The 22,002-nt window shown below is 41.0% G+C and overlaps 1 long non-coding RNA gene across 1 annotated transcript; it reads right to left on the reverse strand.

Annotated features, from left to right (window-relative positions):
- Positions 1–493: 493 nt before the first annotated feature.
- Positions 494–21,574, reverse strand: LOC122460463. Its single transcript, XR_006281775.1, has 3 exons — positions 21,563–21,574; positions 19,596–19,600; positions 494–631 (listed from the first exon to the last, which is right to left on the reverse strand). It is a non-coding gene; the product is annotated as an uncharacterized LOC122460463 (long non-coding RNA).
- Positions 21,575–22,002: the final 428 nt, after the last annotated feature.

Here is a 22,002-nt window from a genome sequence, read left to right on the forward strand (position 1 = left end):
CACCCTGTGGAGAGGGGCAGCCTTATTGACTCAGGCCTCTAGGACTCACAGCCCTGTGGAGAGGGGCAGCCTTATTGACTCTGACCTTTAGGCCCTACTGCCCTGAGAGAAGTGTAGCCTGGCAGACTCAGCCATGGGACTACAACACCCTTACCCTGCTCCAACAGGGAATGAGGTGCACTCGCCCCTCAGCACAGCTGGATAGCCTTCGTCTAGATCCTGTCTACGTACATCAGTAGAATGGCCAGGCTGAATGGGTATTGAGATTGAATGTGCTCTATTCCCTTAGACATCCATTCAGGTAAAGGACAAAGCACATTAGTGATTCTGTACTAGTCATCCTAATTGTGTGTGCCATTTGCAGCTTTGGCCAGTACAGTAAAACAAATGATTTATTATTAATTACAATAAGTAATCAAAAATAGCTCTCCCAGAAGAAGGAACCACCTAGGAACATAGGCCCAGGTGCTCCAGAGCAAAATAATGCCAAAATGCCACAATATAAATCCATGGTATGCCCACACCTTGAATACAATGTGCAGTTCTGATTGCTTCATCTCAAAAATAGATATAAGAATGGAAAAAAGTACAGAGAAGGGCAACAAAAATGATTACGGGTGTGGAACAGTTTCTGTACAAAGAGAGAAAAATACCGGGGACTGTTCACCTTATAAAGAGATGGCTAAGCCGGGATCTGAGGGAGGTCTATAAAATCACGGCTGGTGGGGAGAAAGTGACTAAGGAAGCATTATATACTCCTTCACATAATAGAACAACCACGGGTCACCCAATGAAATTAAGAGGCAGCAGGTTTAAAACAAACATAAGGAAGAACTTCACACAACACACAGTCATCCTGTGGAACTCATTTCCAGGGGATACTGTAAAGGCCAAAAGTATAACAGGGTTCAAAAAAGAATTAGATAAGTCCAGGGAGGTTAGGTCCATCAATGGCTATTAGTCAAGATGGTCGAGGATGCAACCCCATGCTCTGGGTATCCCTAAACTTCTGACTGCCAGAAATTAGGACTGGATGATGGGATGGAGCATTCAAAATTGCCTTGTTCTGTTCATTCCCTCTGAAGCATCTGGCACTGGCTACTGTCAGAAGACAGGATCCTGGACTAAATGGACCATTGATCTGACCCAGTATGGCCATTCTTATATTCTTAAGCTGGTCAACATTTTTTCACTTAAATAGTTTTTTGATGAAAAATAGCTTTTTGACTAAAATTAAAACTTTTACTGAGCAGTTTCATTTTGGTCTAAATTTTCTGATGTTTTAATAAAAAACTGTAAATTGAAAATTTAACATTTTTTGGATGAGAGGGGATTGGCAAAAGTTTTTTGGTTTTGGATGCTAATTTGTTTTAACTAAAAATGATGTTTGACAACCGAGATTGCCACAAAAGATACTAGGATGGTGCATGTGTATCTGGCAATCTGTCCCAGAATAAAATGGCTCCTGATTTCAGGAAGCCCTTAGAACAGTGTTTTATCAAATTTTCAAAAACTAAGCCCCTCCTTCAGGAAAATGAAATCAGTTGTGCTCTCCATGCAACCTTGTCGTATAATGTTAAAGACCTATCCTTCTTAATATATACATCTTCCATTCCCTCTCCCCTCCCCAGCATTGTTTATTGTTCTGTGCCCCAGTTTGTGTTAGTCTCCATAATTTGGTGGTACTTCTACTTTCTTATGTGTTTTGATCAGCAGTGAAAGAGTTTGCAATGCTGATATTTAAAGTATCAATATTCACTTCTCAGTTAGCACCCACTGAAATGAAGGGGGCCACTCACTCTCAGAGCTATTGTTTCTGGCTTTCTGCAAATTCAGGCAGACATCTCTGTACAGTTTAGCACTTACCTACATAGGAAAATGAATTCAGAATATGGTACAATGTGGAATTCAAGTGAATTAACTCTTTTGAGTAACTGTAAAAGCATCCACACATTCAATTGATCAGGAATAGTTAATCCAGAATATATATTCTGGAATAATCCCTGCATACACTCACTTCATTTTTAGAAAGTTTCCTTGACAACTAGAGAATTCTTCATTTTTTTTTAATGAAAGCTGGAACTAAAGTGAAACTGAGAGGCCTGTCTGTGCCCCAGCTAGTCCTTTGTCCCTCAGATAAGAATATTTAGGGGGCTGGAGCACATGATTAATGAGGAGAGGCTGAGGGAACTGGGATTATTTAGTCTGCGGAAGAGAAGAATGAGGGGGGATTTGATAGCTGCTTTCAACTACCTGAAAGGGGGTTTCAAAGAGGAGGGATCTAGATTGTTCTTAGTGGTAGCAGATGATAGAATAAGGAGTAATGGTCTCAAATTACAGTGCGGGAGGTTTAGGTTGGATATTAGGAAAAACTTTTTCATTAGGAGGGTGGTGAAGCACTGGAATGTGTTACCTTAGGGAGGTAGTGGAATCTCCTTCCTTTGAGGTTTTTAAGGTCAGGATTGACAAAGCTCTGGCTGGGATGATTTAGTTGGGGATTAGGTCCTGCTTTGAGCAGGGGGTTGGACTAGATGACCTCCTGAGGTCCCTTCCAACCCTAATATTCTATGATTCTATGACTTGTCCAACATTTAAAGAGAAACTTCCTTAGAACTTTAAAAATACAATCGACATAGAACAAAATCATGACAGTTACATAGCTCAATACACCATCTATCTTATTTCAGCAGTTCTCAAAATGTGATAGTTTTGTTTTGAAATAGAGTTTTGGGGTTAGAGTTGTGGGGTGATGTATGGGGATTATCATGAATGCCAGTGACATTTGAGGCATTGTAGTAGTTTTTTCCCCATAATTGCTCTTTGATAGTTATGCCTTTTATAATAGTTAAAATAAATCAGAATGATTGGATTATTATTTGTATTATTGTAGTGCCTAGGAGCTCCTGGTATGTACCAGGATCTCACTGAGAATCAGGAGACCTTGGTTCCATTTCTGGCTCCGTCCCTGACCTGTTGGGTAACTCAGGGCAAGCCACTTTCCTTCTCTGTGCCTCAGTTTCACCTCTGTACAATGGAAAATGTGGTCTAGATAAAATTACTAGAAGCTGAGTGTGCAGTTGGTTGAAACACTGTACTCAGAGTAATTATCAATGACTCACTCTCAAATTGGGAGGGCATATTTAATGGGGTCCCTCAGGGATCAGTTCTGGGGCCGGTACTAGTCAATATTTTCATTATTGACTTGGATAATAGAGTAGAGAGTATGCTTATAAAATTGGCAGAAGACCCAAGCTGGGAGGGATTGCTAGCACTTTGGAGTACAGGGTTAGAATTCAAAGCAATCTTCACAAATTGAAGGATTGGTCTTAAATCAACAAGATGAAATTCAATAAAGAGAAGTGCCAAGTATGTCACTTAGGAAGGAAAAAAATCAAATGCATAACTACGAAATGGGAACTAACTGGCTAGGCAGTAGGACTGCTGAAAAGGATTTGGGGGTTCTGGTGGATCACAAATTGACTATCAGCAAACAATATGATGCAGTTTTGAAAACGGCTAATAATATTCTAGGGTGTATTAAAAGGAGTGTCAAATGTAAGGTAATTGTCCCACTCTGCTAAGCACTGGTGAAGCCTCAGCTGGACTGATGTATCCAGTTCTGAGTGCCGCACTGTAGGAAAGAAGTGGGCAAATTGGAGAGTCCAGAGGAGAGCAACAAAAACCAGACCGATGATGAAAGGTTAAAAAACACTGGGCTTGTTCCGTCTTGAGAAATGAAGGCTGAGGGGGGACCTGATAGCAGCTCAGGCACACACCTGGTTTTCACCCTTTCATAAAAGATACTGAGATCATTTTATTTCAGAGTGTTCCTACAATCTCCGTTTGGGTCCCTATGGCTATGTCTACACTGCAAAAAATCACCCACAGCGGCAGTCATGCTGTCTGGAGTATTTCACGACCATGAGTGCCTACCTCAAGGCAGACTGTAAAAAACAAGGCAGACACCCCAAACTAGTGGTATGTTCTATACTTTGTTTTCACCACCACAGTAACATATGCGAACTCCTGGATCACTATAAGAGTCTTACCATGGAAGCACAGACAGTTCCCTTAGTTTGTCAGTTTGTAGCTAACGTCTATGGCTTTGGCCAGAGCAGGCACTTGATTTACCAGTGTCAGAGCAGCACATCTGCACCTGAGTCTAGAGACGCAGGTATGTGCAAGAGGACTAAAAATAACCGTGTCTACATTCTCACTTGGGCTCTGAAACCCATGTTCCTCCCTGGATTTCAGAACCTGAATGCCAGCCCAAGCAGGAATGTCTACACAGCAATTGTACCACAATAGCACAAGCCCAAGTTGCTGTCATGATGTGTGTGGTTCTTTTTACAGGGTAGATGTACCCCAAAAGACTCCAGTTATAGAATATTTAACTAATCAAGTGATCTTGAATTGGTTTTATGCCTGTGTATCGCCAGTGACTTTAATGGACTTACAACTGGTTTGCACAGGTGAAACAGAGCACAACTGGGCCCGTTTGTTGTGCAGTATGTAATAATGCATACTTAATGACAAATGATTAAAGAATGTAGCTATAAGTAGTAATCCTTTTACACAGTTTCCAGGCAGAACCTGCAAGCCAGCATCACACAGTAAAGAGAATGCTCTGAATGCAAAGACTGGACACTACTCCATCTGAGGCCTCACCGGTGCCAAGTGGAATGGAATAATTACCTCCCATGTCTTATAACATTCTTGTTAATACACCCCAGAATGCAAAGTTACTCTACTTTGATTTTAAAATTCTCAGGTCTTTTTGGAGAGTAAGTTTCCTTTTTAGAAGCAAACAGTCGTCACACCTTACAGAAAAGATATTTCAAGAGTGATCTTTTTGACACGTCCCTATTTCTGACCAGAAAAGGAAGAGGCAATCATTTCTTTTTTCTATCACTTCATATAAAATGGCTTACCGCAGTTTGGTCTGGATATTTTATTTTCCCCTCTTTTACAGACAAAGATCTTTAAAATCCAATCTTTATAGATCTCTGAATGTTAAATCTAATAAAGTTATCTTCTTCCTATATTAAGAAGGTCAGTAGTTACGAGTTTGGTTTTTTTTAGCCATCCTCCAAACTGAATGCTGGCATTTAGTAAATCAAGTATTGGTTACAAATTAGAGAAGTAGGAAGCTAAATTAGATGCAGCCTGGAGTCTCTGCTTGAAGGTTGAAAGTTTAAATGCCATTCTGGGTAAAAACCTGCCTGAACTCCATATGTCAATACCTTAGCATTGTAGCAAAAAATATTCTGCCAGTGTGTGTGTTGGGCAGTGCTTACCCAAACCAGAACATGGATGTTTCAGCTGGAATCCTCTTTATTAATGACAATTATATTTGCCTGTTAATCTTTCAGTTACATAAATGAGACTGTATGGAGGAGAGGAAAGTTATGGGTAGCTGGCTAGATCCGAGAGGGTGTAATAAGAAAGAAGAGACCTGTCTCTGGTTCAAATACAATCCATGGAGTTAGTGCCCTGCAGATAGCATCTTTGGGTGCTAATTTGGTGGCCAATGGGAAATGGATTTCTCTTGGGCCAATTTCTAGTTGGACATCCACATCACAGGTACCCTTAACAGAAACGGCACTTATTGCAACTCTCGATAAAGATCTCTGAGAGAACGATAAATGATCCTGTAAACTAAACTACCACTTCACCAATGGAGATAGCCCCTCCTGTTTGCTCTGATGCATAGAGACAGGCAGGCATCCACTGCTCATATTCTGTGAGGGTAAAACTCTTTTTGCCTGGCCCACAGTACAGAGAGGCTACAAAAGACCATATGCTCTATATTATGCTCTGTGTGAAGGGCATAAATGATGCACCAGGGCTATATGGACTGGGATAAATTTCACCTTGGAAAAACAGCCCTGGAGAATGAAATCTATTTGTTTGGTGCGGCCTCTAAATTCACTTTTTAAAAGAAGGAAATGCTACTGGGTTTCACACCATAGCTCGGCATTTTTTATTTTGCATTAAATTCCATGGGCTAAATACAAGCCATTAAAGAGCAGAAATAAAATCTCTTAAGAATCTTTAACTTATGGTCTTTTGGCAAGCGAGAACATTCCTGCCTTGAGAGAGTCATGCATGAAGTAAGACATTTTCTTTACCCCGTCTGGGAAAAGCAGATAACTACCTGTTTTACAGCCTTCTAAGTTCCTAGGATTGTCACTTGTGACTGATAAAGGAAAATGCCATATTGGATGCAATTTGAACATTTTTTTTTCACTGAGGAAAAGAAAGTAATTGAAGTTTCAGAGTAGCAGCTGTGTTAGTCTCTATCTACAAAAAGAAAAGGAGTACTTGTGGCACCTTAGAGACTAACAAATTTATTTGAGCATAAGCTTTTGTGAGCTACAGCTCACTTCATCGGATGCATGCAGTGGAAAATACAGTGGGGAGATTTTATATACACAGAGAACATGAAACAATGGGTGTTACCATACACACTGTAATGAGTGATCAGATAAGGTGAGCTATTACCAGCAGGAGAGAAAAAAAACCTTTTGTATTGATAATCAAGGTGGTCCATTTCCAGCAGTTGACAAGAATGTGTGAGGAACAATGGTGGGGGGGAGTAAACATGGGGAAATAGTTTTACTTTGTGTAATGACACATCCATTCCCAGTCTTTTTTCAAGCCTAATGTAATGGTGTCCAGTTTGCAAATTAATTCCAATTCAGCAGTCTTTAATTCTGAATTATAACATTCAAAAACCAGTTGGAGAATACTTCAATCTCTTTGGTCACTCGATTACAGACCTAAAAGTTGCAATTCTTTAACAAAAAAACTTCAAAAACAGACTCCAACGAGAGACTGCTGAATTGGAATTAATTTGCAAACTGGATACAATTAAGTTAGGCTTGAATAGAGACTGGGAGTGGATGGGTCATTACACAAAGTAAAACTATTTCCCCGTGTTTATTCCCCCCCCCACTGTTCCTCAGACGTTCTTGTCAACTGCTGGAAATGGCCCACCTTGATTATCACTTCAAAAGGGTTTTGGTTTTTTTTCCCCCTCTCCTGCTGGTAATAGCTCACCTTACCTGATCACTCTGGTTACAGTGTGTATGGTAACACCCATTGTTTCATGTTCTCTGTGTATATAAAATCTCCCCACTGTATTTTCCACTGCATGCATCCGATGAAGTGAGCTGTAGCTCATGAAAGCTTATGCTCAAATAAATTTTAGTCTCTAAGGTGCCACAAGTACTCCTTTTCTTTTAATTGAAGTTTGTTGTTGTTAGACTGAACTTCTGAGACCATGGTAGTGAGTTGGTATCTGTTATCAAACAGATTTCTCTGCCTCCCTTCCAGCTCTGTGTATTTTTTAAAAACGGGGTTGTGGTAAAAATTCACTGTGGTCATCCAGGAAAAATTACACTTCTATCTATGTAGGTACTTATCTGGCCCTTATCATCGGAATATCTGCACACCACACAATCACAACTGGATTTTACCTTCCCAGCACTCCCGTAAGGTAAGAAAGTGCCATCCCTGCCATTTTACATATAGGAAACTGAGGCACAGGGTAGAGTGAATGATTTACTTTTTTGAACTTACACAAGAAGTCTGAGGCTGAGTTAGGATTTGAACCCAGTCCAGTGCTTTACTATTTAGACCATCCTTCTTATCTTCTTGAGCTTTATCTGAAGTTTATGCAGAACAGGACCCCTGATGATTAGACCCAATGGATGCTCTTGTTTGTATATAGGTGTCAAATGAGTAATGATGATAGGATGCTGTGTAATACTTCGGACTGCGATATCATGTGTGTACATGCATGTACAGAGAGCTACTTCCATGGCACATGCAGTAGAGAAGCACAGTAACAGTCTCTGTGAATAGGAACTGCTCAGTCCTTGCTCCCTCCAGAAGCAAATCACCTGGAAAAATGTTAGGGAGGAACTGAAGGCATGGCCCTGTCTGCTCTGCAGCAGCACCCACTAGGAGGAGAAAACAGGGCACTGAGGACCACACACACAGAAGTCAGTGGGAATCTGTGACACACAGGGTTATGTAACGATCTAAGGTTTATAATCACAAATCTGTTGTAAAAAAAGTTACTTTTACTTTGCATCCCCCATCTTTTGAACACCAAATGCTAGTTCCTTTATAATTCAATAATGGAATGGCCCAGGAAAAAATATCATTTTCCCTTCCATATATTTTTTTCAAAATTTGAAGCATTTCAACCAGCATTATCCAATATTGTCGGCCAGATTCACTGCTTTGTTTTTGTTTTTGTTTTTTTAAAAACAAACATAGTTCTAAAGAAGTCCATAGATGTGTGCCCATTTACACCAGCTCAGGATCTGGTCCTATTTAATTACATTCAGGCTTTTAAATGGCAGAAATCACTATTCAAAGGTCAAAATTCATCTTTTCAAAAGTCTTTCCCACCAACCTTAAAAAATAATTGCAAAAGAAACTGTCAAATAATGTTGAACGCTGAATATATTTAAGGATTTTTCAATCAGTGAACAGATATTTCACCAGCAAAAGAAGTCTAAATTCAATAAAATCCATTGTGAACTGTTTGCTCAGCTCTGTTAATAATCCCTTAGTGATTAAAGTTGCCAAAATTTAAAGTGTTTTTTTAATATCACAGTATTTCCCAGAGGCCCTAATCTGCATTAGAGACCTGTTGTGCTAGTTGCTATACAAAAACATATAAAGACATGAACAAAATATAAACACATATAAGGACATGGACATGGACTACCAAAGGGCAGTCTTTTCATTCCTATTCTTGCTGTTTGCCTTTACATTGACCTCACTGTGACAATGAAAACAAACAGGTCATTTTGCCTTTGTTCATAGCTTGCTACTACTCACTTTCAGTAGACGGGAAAGGGTAGATGTGGGGTGTGATCATATAGCCCTGCTGCCTCCCTACTAGAGCTGGGAGATAGAAAGAAAGAAATTGTTGAAAAAGGCATTTGGGTCAAATTTGGTGAATAGTTTCAACCAACCCCTCTCGCCCCCCCCCCACTCTTCCACAACAAAAATCTTGGAAATATCTTAATGTTTTGTTTTGAAAATATCCAAATGAATCATTTCAATGTTTTTCTTTTGTTTTGAAGTGCCATTTTCCAAACAAAGGTTTCAGAGCAGCAGCCGTGTTAGTCTGTATTCGCAAAAAGAAAAGGAGTACTTGTGGCACCTTAGAGACTAACGAATTTATTTGAGCATAAGCTTTCATGAGCTACAGCTCACGTCATCAGATGCATTCAGTGGAAAATACAGGGGGGAGATTTATATACACAGAGAACATGAAACAATGGGTGTTATCATACACACTGTAAGGAGATTGATAACTTAAGATGAGCTATTACTGGGGGGGGGGGGGAGAAAACCTTTTGTAGTGATAATCAAGGTGGGCCATTTCCAGCAGTTGACAAGAACGTCTGAGGAACAGTGGGGGGAGGGAGGGAGGGAAATAACCTGGAGAAATAGTTTTACTTTGTGTAATGACTCATCCACTCCCAGTCCCTATTCAAGCCCTGAATAGATATGTGGGGACACCATCATAGGGCCTAATCACATCAGCCACACTATCAGAGGCTCGTTCACCTGCGCATCTACCAATGTGATATATGCCATCATGTGCCAGCAATGCCCCTCTGCCATGTACATTGGTCAAACTGGACAGTCTCTACATAAAAGAATAAATGGATACAAATCAGACGTCAAGAATTATAACATTCAAAAACCAGTTGGAGAACACTTCAATCTCTCTGGTCACTCAATTACAGACCAAAGCATGGCTATTCTTCAACAAAAAACCTCAAAAACAGACTCCAACGAGAGTCTTCCTGTCCCGTCCCCCCCCCCCGCTGGTAATAGCTCATCTTAAGTGATCACTCTCCTTACAGTGTGTATGATAAAACCCATTGTTTCATGTTCTCTGTGTGTGTATATAAATCTCCCCACTGTATTTTCCACCGAATGCATCCGATGAAGTGAGCTGTAGCTCACGAAAGCTTATGCTCAAATAAATGTGTTAGTCTCTAACGTGCTACAAGTCATCCTTTTCTTTTTTTCAAACAAAAATGTTGATCCAAAATGACACCAAGAATTTTGGTTGGTTGGTTTGATTTTGTGTTTTGGTAGAAAAACAAACAAACAAAAACAGTTTTGGTTCGAAATGAATCAATTTCCCCCCTCCCCGGGATTTTTCAATTTGGCCACCAAATGGGAAAATCAGTTATTGGCACAGCTCTACTTCCTATGCCTGGGTTCCACAGCCAGATGCATACTGGGACCCTCGAACAGACAGCAGCAGTGCTCATGAGCTCCTTGCCTGCTATGGAGATGTAGGAGGGTGTATTGGACAGCACAGTGCTACGTTACTCCTTATTGTGGTTCAGTGGATAATAGCCACAAGTGACCTTCTTGTGTGTGAGGGGGGTTGTTTATCCCTCCCCCCACCTCTCTTTCTGGTTGGTTTGTTGAGTGAAGCTGCTGTTCCATTCTTTCCATGTCATCTGGTGTTTCTTTTAATCCCCATTGTAGGACTAAGTGCTTTCAAAAATATGGAAAGTTTTACACTTGATTGTGAAAACTCCCTGATGTGAAGGGCAAGTGAAATATTGATCATCCTGGGCATTGGTGACAGGATCTGACTGCCTGAGGCAAATTGTCACTTTCCAAAGCCTCAGATTCCTGGAGTGAATAGTAAAATCCTGCTAAATGTCATGACTAGACCAAAAATAATAATAATACAAAAAACTTCTTTCAGCAGGTGTCTTTGACTTGTTTGTGCCAGTCAGATTCTGGACTAGACTGTGCACAGAGTTTGTGAGAAAATATACATATCTCTGTTTTGGGATGGTTGGCAGGGGATAATTTTCTCAGCTCAAAGGACGCTGTCAAGTATCTACATTTTTCTACAGCTTTCATTGCACTGGTAGCTGACTGGTAGTGTCATTTTTACCTTAGATAAATAGGGAGGCATTTGCACAAAACTTCTAGGTTTCCCTGGAAGGCCCATAAAGTCCTGCAAAGCTTGGCTGAGTTTCAAGTTTTGTGGAGAAAATGCCAGCTACTAAAGGGCTCTTTACCTTAGCAGAGAGATTTCAGAGTAGCAGCCATGTTAGTCTGTATTCGCAAAAAGACAAGGAGTACTTGTGGCACCTTAGAGACTAACAAATTTATTTGAGCATAAGCTTTCGTGAGCTACAGCTCACTTCATCAGATGCATTTCAGAGAGAGAATATAAGAGTGGCCGCACTGGGTCAGACCAAAGGTCCATCTAGGCAACAACAACAAAAAAATTAACAGTGAGACTGATTAACTATTGGAACAAACCATGAGGGAAGTGATGGGTTCTTTATCTCTTGAGGTCTTCAACTCAAGCCTTCAGACTGAGACTGGATGCCTTTCTGGAAGATATGCTTTTACTGAAATGCACGTTATTAGGCCTCAATACAGAAATAACTGGATTATCTACTATGCCCTATATTATACATAAAGTCAGAGTAGATGATCTAATGATCCTATATGGCCTTAACATTTATGAATCTATAACATTTGTAACCAATCCAGTAACCAGTTTTGTGTGGTTTTGGCCTTATTCTGAGAGAGTTGTACAGCTCTGTGAGAAATAAGATTACCCAGTGCTGGTTTTAGACCATTATAATAGCAGCAGAATGATCCCAACTGTGAATTCTGGATTTTATCTGTTTAAATTAGATCCTATCAATCTCATTAGCATGGGTTTAAACATGGAAGCCCCTGTCCAGGTGCCACAGCTGCACATGCAGAATATTTACATATGTCAAACTGGACAATCACATGCAGAAGTGTTGGATTTGCATGAGCACTCGTAGTAGTCGCATGTGAAATTAGATGTTCAAATGCACTCCCAATAAACATAATAACCAATCCCGAGGTTGTATACTTCAGTTTAAGTACTTGGGCCTAACTCCAACTCCCTGATTCAAATATCTTCGGGTCTTTCAAAAATGAACCTGAATTTCAAATAGGCTGAACCAAAATTCAGAATCTGAACAAAATAGAAGTAATTAAATCAGGGCCCCATTATGCAAGGCACTTTCCATAGACATGACAATTCTTGCTCCAAAAGCCATTCAGCCTACTCAGTTGATAGGATTGAGTTTTCTACTTGGCTGAATTACCCGAAAAGACTAGAAATAGTTTGTTCAAGCTAAATCTCTTCTAATTTTTATTTTTACTCTTCTTGTTTAGAATCTCTCAGCTGTTGCAGCTCTATAGTAAACACAACACCATATGCATGAAGCAATTATTTTCCTAGCAGGGCTTACATTAAAATTTTCTTCAGTTACATATAATGCCACTTGTTCCACTGCTGTTGTACAAAATGCTGTTAGAATTAAGGTTTCTTTCTTTAAGACTAATCTTCACAAGACACCATTTGCTTTGAACCAGCATACTATCATCTTTTTTTATGGCACCACATCAGGTTTATGTATAATTCAATCAATACCTTGGAGGCAAACTATTTGATGATTACAATAAAAAAAATCTCATTTTGCTGTACTTTGTAGAGGTAGTTCCATTACTGCCTGTCACGGAGTTAAAAGAGTTTATGGGACTATAACCCCCAAAGGACATTTTAAACATATGCTTTTTATGACAACTAAACTCCAAGATAAACGAATACATTAAAATAAGATATTGGGATCATTTCCTTTTGTCTTTGATTGATATGAATGGGGGTCATAAACGAAAAAGTTCCTTCCCTTTGCACAATTTAGTGTGTTACAAGCAGAAAGATAAATATATTTTCCCCTGTGCACTTTGAATGAGTAATAGCATGGCAGCAATACAAGACCTTGCTCAACTGGAAACCAGAATGACTTGAAAGATGAAACTTGGTCACAGGGCTTGAATGGTGAACTTTTAACATGGTATTTTGTCTTCCTTTCTGGTCTCTCCTCAATCTTTCTCTCAAGGAGGTTGACTTATTTTTAATGCTGGATAGGGGGAATATTTATACTCCCTATTATAAAGAGTTTTTATGCTTTAGGCGATAGACAGTTACTGGTAATATATAAATCTCTCTCTCTCTCACTCATCCCTGCCCCACACAATCCTGACCATATAGCCCCATAAAATACCAGTCTTAATCACCTCAGCTGGCATCGCTAAAAGCTGTTGTAGGTCACAAAGCTCTCCACTTGCCAACGTGGATGCGGTATGAGTCAAGGACCCCCAGTGATAAGGAATACAAAAAAAAAATATTCTCGCAGGAACCTTAAAAAGTTGTAGGATTCCTTCTTCTGTTGTAATAACTTTTTCTATAATCTCAGCTTCGTTCACAGCTTCTTTATTTCTGATGCAAACAAATTTCGACACTAGAGTGTGTAGGCCTACCCTGACATGAGATAACAAACATAGGGGGAAGCCATTTCTTGGAAGACAGGATTAGGGAGGTAGAGCAGTGGGATGAAAACAGAATGTTTGTGCTAACTAAAATAGGTAAATAGGTAAGTAGACTAAGAGCCAGAATGTCTGAAGGAGCTAAGGTAAGGGGAGGGAACGCCCAAGAAACCATGTACAAAGAACAAGATAACAATGGACAAGAAAAGTCAGCAATGTAAAGATGGGGTAAAGAGTAGATCGAACATGGACAGTGCATGGACCGGGATTGGTTCCTACAATAACTAAGCCAGTCCCAAAATGTCTGATGCAATGTATAATAAATGCAGTGGAATGTGTAAATGTATGTAAAGAGAGAGAGTGTCTGTGCATCTTTGGATCGGTGACGTACCCTGCATCCACTGCCTGCATTTGAGTCTGATCAACACAGTGTAGCATTACTGTATGCCAGCAGAGATACCTGAGTGACAAAGTCTGGAGTCAAACTCAGTTCTTGGGAAGCCGTGTGGAAAGAGGGCTTGGAGGGAATCCCAACAAAATGAAGACACCAAATTTGTGTGCTGTGTAGGTAACCCGGGGACTGAGATGAAGGTTGTTTGAGAGATATGGTATATTTCTCTAGGCCAGCGATTAAATCTCAACATCACAAACACGTACTGCATAACTCTACCCTCTATATGCCCAAAGTTTAAAGTAGATTAAAATACAAATAGACACTCTCCAATTTTGGTATGTGTAATGATTTTGGTCTCACACAATGTGTAATTTTAGTGGCTGATGCATAAGGGTCATATATTTAACATTTTAAATATTATAATGTAATATTAATCTCTTTTGTTCAGATGCCAATACCCCACTCATCATGGTAGTATCTGAGTTGGTTTTGTTTGTAGTATGGCTGAGACCATGCTCTCTGAAAAGAAATTATTATTACTAGTATTTTGCTATTATTTTGTATGTCACTAATGCCCAAAGTCCAGTGTGGATCAGGGCTGCATTATGTCCCTGAATCCGCAGGTCACTGGAATCAACGGGAGTCCTGTTGATGTTTCTGGGTTTGGGGTCAGGCCCTGTATTATCTCCTGAAAAAGCAAAGAGGAAGAAACAATCACTCTCCCAAAGAATTTTTGATCTGATTTCAGACATAGTGCAACCTGTAAATATAACAAAAAATACGCAGGATGGGGATAGGGAGAGCAAAGATGGTGCTAAGAGGACCCTGAGGTTACATAGGTGAACTGTGCATACAGCTTGATGGTTCTGAATCATCTGAAACTAATTCTGGCTTTTAAATAACTACAACAATATCAGCTCTCTTCAGCTGTTGCCCAAGCCTGCTTTTGTGAGCATCACAGTAGACATGGATTTTGAAGGAAGTATTTTGTCCTCATGGCTTAGTTGAAGGAGGGTGTTCCCTATCTAAGAAGCAGTAGGGAAGAAAGCCGAGAGATGTTTGTAGGACTAGTAGGCATTGCTGATGGAGCACAGTGTGTGTGTGTGTGTGTGTGTGTGTGTGTGTGTGTGTGTGTGTGTGTGTGTGCGGGGATATAATAACAGACAATGGTGGAAAAGCAGGGAGTAACTGAGTTGTGAAGCGTCTTATAGGTGAAGAAACACTTGAGACATTTAGAACTGGAATGAGCTGAGCACAGGAGCATACACCTGGGGATACGCAGAGGTCTTCCAGGGGGTACATCAACTCATATAGATATTTGTCTAGTTTTACAACAGGCTACATAAAAAACACTAGTGAAGTCAGTACAAACTAAAATTTCATACAGACAATTACTTGTTTATACTGCTGTATATACTATACACTGAAAAGTAAGTGAAATATTTATATTCCAATTGATTTATTTTATAATTATATGGTAAAAATGAGAAAGTAAACAATTTTTCAGTAAGAGTGTGCTGGGACACTTTTCTATTTCTGTGTCTGATTTTGTAAGCAAGTAGTTTTTAAGTGAGGTGAAACTTGGGGGTACGTAAGATAAATCAGACTCCTGAAAGGGGTACCATAGTCTGGAAAGGTTGAGAGCCACTGGACAAGAGGACTTAAAATGTCTTTTCATCTTTGGGTTCTGGGATCAAGTCATAAACTAGGGACCGTGCAGAAGAAGTTAAGGGGAGGGAAAGGGTTGGGTGTCATGGGAGCAAGGAAAGGAGAGTTTGGGGCAAGTCACACATGACAGCGTGTGTTATGCGTGGTGAGAAGGAGGATCAGAGAAGAAGCCAAGATTAGAACAGGGCAATCAGGAAGGAGGGGGCAATAAGTGACACATGGGAGATGGGGTGGAGTTTGCTGAGAAGAGTTCTGAAAGGTGAAGTAGGGTGATAACTGCATTGTGTTGAAGGTGAAATTAATCTCTTTGTGGCAATCCATGCAAAGCTATCTGCAGAGGCAGGGGCACTCCACTTCTCCTGAACACCAAGGAGGTGGACTTGGAGGGGAACACTGGGCAGGGGGGAATCTTGGGAGTAGGGTGACCAGATGTCCCGATTTTATAGTGACAGTCCTGATTTTGGGGGCTTTTTCTTATATAGGCACCTATCACCCCCCACCCAATCCTGATTTTTTATACTTGCTATCTGGTCACCTTACTTGGGAGGAGCCACTGCATCTGCAGTCTGTGAACCCAATAGCATGATACCACCACACAGTGGTCACAAAGGGTTAACGGCAGCTATTCCTACCTATGACCTGTAGCGTGGGGTTGGGGTGGATTTTGTATCTCCACTTAAGGCACATGCAGAACATCCATAGAAAGGCTGATAATTCTGGCTTTCTGTGGTCTTCCAGAATTTCACTCTGGGAAGAGCAGTAGGAAGGCAGTAAAAGTACCATAGGATGAGCAAGCTGATACGGCTGCACCACCAGCTGGAGTCAGAGTATGGCTTGACCACAGCAATACAAGTGTCTTGTTTAGAGAATAGGAATCCTCTATAACTCTGCAGCAGTCAACAGAGCCTTTAGTGACTGAGCCTTCATTATATCCTCATCAAGGGAAGCTCCCTTACCTTTGTAGTAAACTAAGGGAGGGTTTTTTCATTTATTTGTTTTATTTTAATTTATTTCTCACTATTTTTCAAACAGCCAAAAATGTTCAATACTTAAATATGTAAAGGCTAGACCATAGGAAAATAAATGCCAAGTGGGAGAAAAATATAAAAATATATTAATACTCCCATCCTTCCACACAATCAAACAATAAAAAAGGAAGGAAAAAACCCATGGAGCTATACAAATCTTACTGTTCTACAGGGAAAAGAAATAATTGCAATGGGAAACTAGGGAGGGAAGCTGCAATGCTGGGACTGCCTTCTCCTCACATGATGATTAATCATAATAAATTAAGTTTTATTTTTAATTTTGCAACATACTAACTTAACTCAGCAGGTAATGGGAGGTGCCCTGCATAGCCAAATGGTGTTTAACTGTCTGAGAAGAAAAACAATTTCCTCCCTGAAGTTGTGTTATAAATAATTCATTCAAAATGTGCCTCATTTGAGCAGATTATTCCAGCTGCCTCTTGTTCTTAGAGTTCAATGGGAGATTTAACACCAGAAATTCAGCACTCCTGAAATGCACAAATATCTCTGTGCAGAAACTGTTTGTCCAATCCAAACAGTTTCAGATTGCAAAAAGAGTCCTGGAGGCAACACTTGACACAAACCGTTTATGTTCAGAGGAAGGGCCTGCTTCATCACTGCACCATGGGTACTCAGGGGCTTGTGGAATGTGAGTGTGCAACACGACAAACTTGTAATGGTATTGTGTTTTGGCACCACTTTGCATTGGTTTCAGTGATGACATGAGATAAGTGGCAGTGAAGAATCAGGCCCACACCACTGGTTCAAAGAGAAAATTGGTGGAAATTATGATAGGTTTGCAAGCAGCTTGCTAACAGGGAGTGGGCTAAATTTTGGGCTTAATCCTGTCCCATTGGAGTCAATAGCAGTTTTGCTTTGACTTCAACAGGAGCAGAATCTGACCCTTCATGAATAAAACTGTTGGCTGTCAATCAGAGCTGTCCCTTGGGTAAGGTGAATTGGGGCAACTGCCCCAGACCCCACACTTTGGGGGGCCCTGCGGGAGGGGAAGGGAGGTGGGGGGTGAGTGGAGTGAGGAGGTGAACGGGGAGGCGAGTAGCAGGCAGATGTGGGGGGTACAGGATAAGGAGGAGCCTCCCTACCAAACCTCCCCCTCCCCCCCTCATGCCTCCTGCCTGCCTGCAGGTCAGATATTTCGCGGCATCAGGAGGTGCTGGGGGGGGAGAGGAGAGGAGCGAAGGCACAGCGTGCTCGGGGGAGGGGGTGGAACTGGGCGGGGAAGACATGGGGTGGGGGTAGGAAGAGGTGGGGTTGGGGCCTTGGGGAAGGGTTGAAGGTGGGGGCTGGGCGGAGCTGGAGGAGGAGCACCCCCTGGCAGATTAGAAACTCGGTGTCTATATCCCAGGCCCTGCACCTCCCTAGGGATGGCCCTGCTGTCAATAATTTGCACAGGTCTACAGCAGAGACTGGCATTTTAATAGTTATCCTATGGGCACCTAGGTATAAGAAAACGAATGAGACACTGACAAGCTTTGGGATGAAGACTGGTCAAGAGAATCCTAGAACATCAGGGTTGGAAGGAACCTCAGGAGATTATCTAGTCCAACTCCCTGCTCAAAGCAGGGCCAATCCCCAATTTTTGCCCTAGTTCCCTAAGTGGTCCCCTGAAGGATTGAGCTCACAACCCTGGGTTTAGCAGGCCAATGCTCAAGCCACTGAGCTATCTGTCCCCCCTTAGAGCTGCTGGTCAAAAGAACTGTCAACCATAAGAGTAAAGTTTATCTGTGCAGATTATAGAACCTTTTCTAGAGTGATGCATGACTGAAAAAGGAAGTTTCCCAGAAATTCAGGATGATCACAAACCTCCCCACTTTCTGTTCCAAGTGCAAGGTGCATTTCTATGACCTTGCCTTCTTTCCTAAAAGTGCACAGCCAAGGGAATATTTAACAAAAGAAGCAAACAAAAAACCAACCTTGCCAAAACAAGACACTCCGCTCCACACGCTTCTCCCTCTGGAGAACACATGTCAAACAAACAACAAGTGTCCGTTGTGTAGTCCCATGGCTTAATGCATGACTAGAAGGTGCTCAGATATTACAGTCAGGAACACATTATAAAGAATAGAATAAATACTCCATGGAGAGCACTGACCCCATCATCAGACAATCAATAGCTGGACATTTCCCACATGCTATTTTTGTGTGTGAACTGATGCAAAGTTATCACTGGCTCCTATTTGTCAGAGCTCAACAGCAAAATGTAAGAGATAAAACACATTGGCAAATATTTTAATCTTTCTGAGTCAGCAGGGCAATAGTCTGTCAATGTGATATGCAGCTACTAAGATGCCTAATGCTTGAGCAATACAGCTTAGATTAGATGTGTGACTGTCCCAGTCAGGGAGTGTAAGCAGGCACATTAATAACAAAACTCAATGGAAATCTGCAGAGGTTTATTTCCCCCAAAAAAGAGAATCTGCAGAGATATTGTTCTCATTTCTGCCAGGGATTAGTTGTGCTTTGAAGGCTGGCTGCTTAAAGCCAGTGTTAGTGAGTTTGAATCCAGCCTTTTGGGTTTTATTTATTTATTTATTTAGTTTACCAAAACTAGGGGCACATATTCATCTCAGTTGTAATTTCATTTTTGTTGAGGTTATACCTGGGATCAATTTGCCCCAATATTCACTGTTGGATGAAACAGACCTTAACTAAGGTACTTATATTACCACAATGTCTGAGCCTCTCAGAACCTTCACCATATTAATCCTCACAACACCCTTATGAGGTATGAAAAAATCGGTCTCTTTATTTTACAGCTGGGAAACTGAGGCACAGAGAAACTTAGGGTATGTCCATATTGCAGTATCAGAACTGCCCCAGTCTGATCCACAGGTATAAACTTCTTCTGCTTCCTTGAGAAAAGGGGGGCAGGGGATGAGAGTTATGGATCTCAATCTTGGAATAGAAGGATGAGTGAGACGGCTACATTATGCAGCAATTTTTTTATCCAAAGGTCCTATAGCATTAACACCTGCTGAGAATATATGCATAGCCAGTTTGAATGTAACAATTGCTCTACCAGATTCTATCTATACTGTACCAGATGCTTTAGAGGCAGAGCCAAACCCTTTCCATATTAGATAGTAATTGGAAACCCCTACTGATAGAGAAAGGATCACTCCACTCATCATCACCTCATGAGCTGAGATGCCTCAGCTGTTCAGGGGCAGACTGCAGTGCTACCCAAGACTTGAGGACAGGAAATGAAGAACAATACCACAATCAATATGAAAATGCAGAAGGAAAGAAGATAAGAGGAATATAACAACCTGTGCTAGATACTGACCAAACTTGATTCTGCCTATTCAGATCTAATAAGCTTACAGCATGTCCCCTAACACCTAGGCAAAACGAGAGCACATAACCAAAGCAGTTAGCAAGGTGTCTTGTATCTATGCATTGCAAGATGCTATGCTATGATTTTCCATTAATTTTATATATTTCCTTGCCTTTGTCGATATGGGCCAAATCTTGATCCCATTGTCATCAATGACAAAACATCAGCTGATGAGAAAGACCAGGATTTGATACTGTGTGACTACATGTTAAAATTTGGTCCAACGTGTATGTCATTGGTATGTGCTAAAATCCTATCTTTATCTGAAAAGGTTCATGGGAGTCAAGCTATTAAATTAGCTCCCTCTCTTCAGACAGCTAGCTCCAGCAAAATGGTGTTTCACTAAAAAAAAGAAGAGAATTAAATTTCCTTCTTTAGCCTGAACTGTAATTTTTATTTTTCTTCTCTATCAGTGTGATCCCAGAAGTCTAAGGAAATGTGCAGGCTGCCTTATACAGGCTGGGAGAGCATCAGTGCATTATGTCATTGGCACTAATATTTTTTAAAGGTCTGGAAATTGGAACTGTAATATGCAATAATCACACAACTACTGAGTTGACAGCTTTCTCTCTCAAGTATCACCTTATTGCATTAGTGAAATAGTTTTAAAAATGTTCTAACTCATGTTTCCTCTGGCTGGAAGCAGATCAATATCTATCTTGCTTACATTTCTCTCAAAAATTAAATAACTTTCTTTCAGTAGACACAATGGTCAATAATAGCATCCACATGATTTACCACAGTTTTATCAGAACACACAGATTATTTTATTCTGGGAAATAAATAAATGTATCTGACCAATCAATGTGAGAATGGGAATTTGTGGGAAACTAGTTGGATATCCACCTACTTGTATTTGATGATCTAGGCTTTACACTGTTCACTGTTCAAGGGCCTTAAATTCATTAAGCCTCAGTCACCTCCCTATCTGTAAAACAGTGTCCCAGTGCTGTTTTGAGACGTCTATCAATTTTTGTCACCCAGTTTTGCACTGAAGATTGTTAAGTCACAAGCTAAGTGTAAGGAACTGCGGAAGACTTTGTTACGGCCTAGCTAGGGAATTTCCGCTTTCTCGAGCCGAGAGGTTACTGTAGGACATAGATAGTTACTGAAGGACACAGTTGATTTGCATGGCCCTTTGCCAGGTAGCGGAAAGCCCCTCTTTGGGAAGTACCTAATTCTATATTCATGAGCTGTTTTTGTGTAGTGCTTATTATCGCTGACTGTCTGCCCCTCAGTTGGACTCCGTCCCAGGCAGAGCTCCGGTGTGCTGGGTTCCCCGCCTCCGTGACTGCAACGCTTGGAGTCTCCGTTGCAGGTGGGTCACTAACCTTCAGTAAAGCCAATAACTCACAGCTGTGTGTAAGCCTCGTTTTTCTCAGAGTACTCCTGCCAGGCCTGTGGTGCTTCGAGCACCTTGGCCCAGAACACTAAGTTTGGTTCAACTTTTGCAAAATCTCTTCCTGCATTAGGTTTTGGTTTTTAAAGAGCCAGAACCTCATGGATGGTTCAAATTGAGGTCTTGCTTGATCTTATCTTTATTTTATTCAGTTCACTACGATAGGGGATACACTGGATCCAAGGTTTCAGAGTAGCAGCCGTGTTAGTCTGTATTTGCAAAAAGAAAAGGAGTACTTGTGGCACCTTAGAGACTAACAAATTTATTAGAGCATAAGCTTTCGTGAGCTACAGCTCACTTCATCGGATGCATTTGGTGGAAAAAACAGAGGAGAGATTTATATACACACACAGAGAACATAGAATCATAGAATCATAGAATATCAGGGTTGGAAGGGACCCCAGAAGGTCATCTAGTCCAACCCCCTGCTCAAAGCAGGACCAAGTCCCAGTTAAATCATCCTAGCCAGGGCTTTGTCAAGCCTGACCTTAAAAACCTCTAAGGAAGGAGATTCTACCACCTCCCTAGGTAACGCATTCCAGTGTTTCACCACCCTCTTAGTGAAAAAGTTTTTCCTAATATCCAATCTAAACCTCCCCCATTGCAACTTGAGGCCATTACTCCTCGTTCTGTCATCTGCTACCATTGAGAACAGTCTAGAGCCATCCTCTTTGAAACCCCCTTTCAGGTAGTTGAAAGCAGCTATCAAATCCCCCCTCATTCTTCTCTTCTGCAGACTAAACAATCCCAGCTCCCTCAGCCTCTC

The sequence above is a fragment of the Dermochelys coriacea genome, chromosome 5 (assembly GCF_009764565.3).
Source record: "Dermochelys coriacea isolate rDerCor1 chromosome 5, rDerCor1.pri.v4, whole genome shotgun sequence".
NCBI classification, from domain to species: Eukaryota; Metazoa; Chordata; order Testudines; family Dermochelyidae; genus Dermochelys; species Dermochelys coriacea.